Source organism: Pinus tabuliformis, chromosome 1_2, assembly GCF_031772625.1.
Source record: "Pinus tabuliformis cultivar Carrire ecotype Pingquan chromosome 1_2, CPIR1, whole genome shotgun sequence".
NCBI classification, from domain to species: Eukaryota; Viridiplantae; Streptophyta; class Pinopsida; order Pinales; family Pinaceae; genus Pinus; species Pinus tabuliformis.
The window spans coordinates 581196491-581202490 of NC_142298.1; positions in this window are offsets into that span (position 1 = coordinate 581196491).

The window sequence follows — 6000 nt, forward strand, 5'->3', positions numbered from 1 at the left end:
ATTTGAGGTCGAGACAAATTCCTCTGACTATGCTATTGGGGTAGTCCTTACTCAACACCGGCATCCAGTGGCATATCACAGTGAGACACTTTCAGACACAGTCCGAAAGTATACCACTTATGACAAAGAGATGTATTCCATTGTGCAGGCCTACCGAAAATGGAAGCATTACATTTTGGGGAAGGAAACGGTCATCCGCATAGACCACTGACCCCTGCAGTTCATACAGACCCAAGGGAAATGCAGAATGATCGCCATCAAAAGTGGTCCACATACTTGAAACAGTTCCATTTGAATATCAAGTATAAGAAGGGTAGCACCAATAATGTTACAGATTGCCTCAGTCGACCACTGATCATGGCGTTAACCACCATGCTCAACTCTTGTGTTCATGAGACTTTTGATTGGCCACTTCTCTACAAAAGTGACCCGGAATTCGGCCACACATTCCAGACACTCTTGGAGGGTCAGCATGTTCCATATTTTCACCTTTAGGATGCCCTGTTATGCCACCTGGGTCACCTTTGTGTTCCTTCAAGCGAGCGTTCCAAGATGATTTGGGAAGCACACTACAGTTAGGTTGCTGGGCATTTCGGGGTCGAGAAAACAGTGGCAGTACTGTAGAAGTATTTCTATTGGCCGAATCTTCGACAGGATGTCAGGAAGTACATTAGATCATGCACTACCTATGCCATTGCCAAACCGACCATCAAGAAGCAAGGCCTCTATACCCCACTGCCTACTCCTATTCGACCTTGGGAATCCATCCCCATGGATTACATGTCTGGCCTTCCTTCTATTAAGCATGGAAATGGCTGTGTTTTTATGGTCGTCGACACGTTCTCGAAGATGGCCATTATGGCGGCCTGTAAGAAGAATATCATAGTAGAAGCCACTGCTAAACTCTTCTTTGAATGAGTGTGGGTACACTTTGGGATCCCATAATCTATCATCTCAGATCGGGATAGTAGGTTCCTCAGTACATTTTGGTCCAGTCTTTGGTTGATGCTGGACACCAAACTCACTAAGTCCACAACCTTCCATCCCCAAACTGATGGCTAGACAGAGGTTGTCAACAGGATGATCGTACACATTCTGCACATGTACAACTTAAAGCATCCACACACATGGGATGAGAGCCTCCCCTATCTTCAGCACATCTATTGATCCAAATTGGATCTAGGAAGAATAATCAAAGTACCATGACTGTATCAGATTGCGACAAACTTCGAATTCAAGAGCACAGAGCGATAAGAAAAGACCTCTGAACAGTGGCAGTTGGCAGCCAGCGTGGAACGATGAGGACCTCGGTCAAACCGCGTTGATAGAGGCCCATGGAGACTGCGCAGGAGGCAAAACTAGCACCTGGGAAGATCAGATCGAGAAAAGGAGGCAGTTTCTGATGCGCAATTAACAATAATTGTGCATCGCTGGGAAAAACCCCTCGAAATGGAAAGGCCCCGAAGCGCTTGGTCGCATGGAAGCTAGAAAACCGCGGGGAAAAGCGCAAAAGGCTAAAGGCGGGACCCGCGCTCCAAAACCGGCGGTATATTGGGGGCAACCTTGGGCGGTAAGCGGATTTGGCTGAAACCTAGCGATTCCATTCAATGCCCAACGCGTGGCAAGCGGAGGAGAGAGAAAACCGCCGATCATCGCACGCTAATGATCGAGCAAGTCAATCGCGCGAAATGAGCGAATGACGTTGGATCTGGGGCCTCTAGATCTAACGGTTGAGAACGCGCCCGATGAAAGAACCGGATTTGACAGGGGAATAAGCCGAGATCCATAAAGATTTGAGGTCTGATTTGACTGTTGAGGTGGCGGATGAACCATTTCCCGATGTAACCGAAGAACCGAACCGACGGGGATGAGCTGGCGCAGTTCGTGGAAGGACAAGTGGCCACTCCTTGTGAGCCGATGACCATGGCACAGAGACAGGGAATTCCAAGCGAGCAGCAGCAAGCGAGCCGGCAGAGGAAGAAGGGGAATCAAGCAGTCGTGAGATCAATTGGCTTTAACGCCATGAACAGACGAAGTAGAAGACATGGAGGATAGAGAAGAGAAAAAAAAGGAAGAAGAGAGAGAAAACAAAGACAGTGAAGCAAAAGTAGAAAGACAGATGGCCGAGCTAACCACAAGCAGCGTCGAGCACCAGAAATATTAAGAGGTTCAAGCCATCCCTGAGTGGATCTGTCAGGACTGAGCACCACATTGGGCTCCTTCCATTAAAGTCCAGAAAGGTCGAGAGTAGGTAAGGAAAAGAGTCTGTGCACTCTAGTGGCTTGGGGAATCCAAGAACCACCCTGCCAAGCAGTTCTGTTTCAGGAGACTCATATTGAGCTCCTTCATTGTATTTCTCTGCTTTAAGACACAATAAAAGAAGGCCACCACTGAAAGCTGGACTGGAGACGTAGCCCTAGAGGATAGGGTGAACTCCTTATTAATTTGTTGTGTTCTTGTATTTGCTTACTGTGTTTCTCTGTTGTTTTCCATTTCAAGTGTCTGTGTATTTTGCAATCTGATCGATCCGTTGCCTAAAATAACATAGACACCCACCAACACATGAGTTTGTAATACCTTCATTCATAATTCTTTATCTGAGATCACTAAAGGGTGATTTTCAGATCTATTCGTATCAGAGCTTTAGGCTGTAAGGTTAGACAAGCTTGTGTTGGTTTAGTTGTGAATGCTCACTAGATCAAAGCTCAAATTAGAAGAAGGAGAGTTGGTCGAAACTAATCCTGAAATTGGGAGAGTCTATCCTCAGAAGACAATGTCAGAGGAAGGTCCTACGTGTCCAGACCCTCAATTCATAGAAAGTTTCCTAGCCATAAAGTCCATGGTAGAAGAAATGTATAAGGACTTTAGAAAACACAAGGATGAAGATTCATCAGGCTCTAAACAAGACAAAGGAGAAGATGAATCAAATTTCCATGACCACTCAAAAGGAAAAGGGAAAGAGGAAAGCTTTCTCACACCTCGTAATAGCCCTGTACATAACAAGAAAGCATCTCTGACCAAGCTAGATGTTAAATTTTATTTGTTTATATGTGATGGCACTACAACAAAACAGGTCATTTGTGCCAAATTTAGCACCAGATTTTAGTGTATTTTTTTTCCAGTTAGGATGAGAAACTTGGCGCTAAAACTGGATCTATTGTACAATTTTTAAAGCGTCCTTTTTGCGCTAGATTTTTCATCCTTTTTTACACCATATTTTCATCCTCTTTTACATCATATTTTGCATCCTCTTTTACATCATATTTTGCATCAGGATTTGCATCTAGTTTTACGTCAGGTTTTACTTCTAGTTTCGCGCCATTTTTTTGCATATGCTTTTTCATTGTTTTTGCTTCCTATTTTGTGCCATTATTTGCTTCTAGTTTTATTCCATCATTTGCATCAAGTTTTACACCATATTTTGCATGCAATTTAATGCCTTCTTTTGCATCTAGTTTGTGCTAATTTTTGCATCTAGTCTTATGCCAGTTTTTGCTTCTAATTTTGTACCTATTTTTGCATCTGGTTTTGCACCATTTTTTGTGCCTATTTTTGCATTATTTTTTGCATGAAATTTTGCATCCTTTTTGGTGTCTAATTCTGCATCCTTTCCAACATCCAAATTTTCATTGTTTTTTCTTCCTCATTTTGTGTCCACATTTGCATCTCATTTTGCGCCTAGGTTTGAGTATAAATTTGCATCTAGTTATGCATCATTTTTGGCATCCAATATGGTGTCCTTCGTTTCACCATTTTTTTAGCTCAATTTTGCATCCCAATTTTACACCATTCTTTGCATCCTCATTTGGCGTCTAAATTTGCATCCTTTTTTGTTTCTTTTTAACACCCAACTTGGCATCCCCTTTTGCATTCAATTTTGTGTCTAGTTGTGTTTCCTTTTTCACATCTAGTTTAGTGACCATTTTTGCGTCCTTGTTTGCACCCTGGGTATCCTTTTTTATGCCTTGTTTTTCTCCGTTTTGTGTCTAGTGTTGCATATTTTTTTACTTCTAGTTTAAAATCCTCTTTTTTTCCTTGTTTGCTTCTTGTCTTGACACATAGTTTAAAATCCAATTCTACTTACATTTTTACATCCATGATTACATCCAAATTTGGCTTCTTGTTTAGAGTGTACTTTTTTTCCATTTATGACCCCCTTTATGGGTTCATTTTACTGATTTCAATTACATAGTGATATATATTACAATTTATAAATATCATTAAATAATATATCATAATTAAAATTGATAACATAATTTTTGTTAGTAAATTTAAAGGAAATTGAAAACATCCATCCAAGAAATAGCAATATCATCATATATAATAATTCTCTATAAAAAAATCATTGAAAATTTTCAATAAACATATATGACTACCAAATCAACACCTATCATAGATATCATTATTCTAAGGTAAATTTACAACATCCATCCAGAAATAGTAACACCATCATACATGATAATTCTCCATAAAAAAACATTGACAATTTTCAACACATATATAATGTAATAAGATAATACTAATAATATCATGGTCATCTTTACCCCGGATGCGAGTGATTAATGCCGCCTGCACGGTGACGATTCTCTAGGCGGGCAAGTGCTATAAACACATGGCCTCCCACACTGCCAATGCAAAGCCCACCGCCAACACTTATGGTCATTTAATGAAGCGTGATCTCAAGAAACATGATCACCAAAATTCATTAATGTAGGGAGAGAGCCGAGGCCAACTACTTCTGGTTTTGGACCTCAATATGGAGATTAACTAGCGTCCTCCCCCTGCTCTGCCTCCTCTCGCCTGCAATTGCCTTCCCGCAGCGGCTCAACAGAGCTACAGAACAACTTCAGGGAGACGCTGTCAGCTTCTTTGCTGCATTGAGTTCACTGAGGGTGTTCATTTCTCCCATAACCCGCTCTACCATTACCAATTTGCTATCTTTGGTCTCAATTCTGCCTCTGGCACTCGTATTCCCCACTCCCCCGCCTTCCGTAGCCACTCCACCCCATCTCCAACACCTACCCGTACCTAGAGCCCTGATATCCACCCTGTCAACATGCCCCGCCTCAGGCACAGAATGCGCAACCGCGGAGGAAGCAGCGGTGCACGAGAAATATGCTCGCCCTCGCTTTCCCCGTCTAATTCAGCTCAGGCTGACTCTTCCTCACCTACGTCTGCGGCTCCAAGCGGGGGTCGTTATCCTAACACTCGCAATGGAAGGGGAAGAGGACAAGGCCAGAGAGCTAGACAAAGACATACAGCAGACTCCCAATACCCTCAAACCAGCTCTGAGCCATCACTGAACCCCTCACATTCCATTCAATTCCAATTTAGATGCACCGTGAACCGCCCCTGTATCATTACCACAGTCTCTATTGCCTTCAGGGGGGAGCCTCAATGCAATATTGTCCAGGCTAGCAACATTAGGAACATGAATAGTGACAGCAATAGGAGCAGCTCGCAGGAGGAGGTTCGAAACAGACCAGAAACTGCTCGCCCCAACCAGGAAGCAATGAACCCGGGAGGACATGGGAAGGAGATAGTAGGCACAAGCATTCCAGATGGCACAAGGAAGCGGGAGGCCACGACCAGTGGCCAACAGCATACCGGCGATGATCCATCTGATTACGGGTGTCCAATCGTGGAGGAGACACCGCCCGACAATGACCCATCTGATTACAGGTGTCGCATCGTGGAGGAGACACCGCCACCTGTTGACACCTAGCCAGCTCTTCTTCCCTCTCCAGGTTCCGTGTCATCAAGTTTTTTCTGATGATTGTCTTTTGTGATGGTTGCCACGTGGCATTTGGTTTTGTTTGGTTATTTTCTGTTATCCTGGAAAACTCTCAAACCTGGTTTTTGTTGTTATATAAGTTGGTTTCCCCCGAATGGGCAGCTCAAACCCTTTTGAGACTGGTTTCCCTGACTAGGCAGTCTAAATTTTCTGTTACTGATGGCTAATTCCTAGTTATTACTTTGTTATAGTTTCTGTAGAGGTTG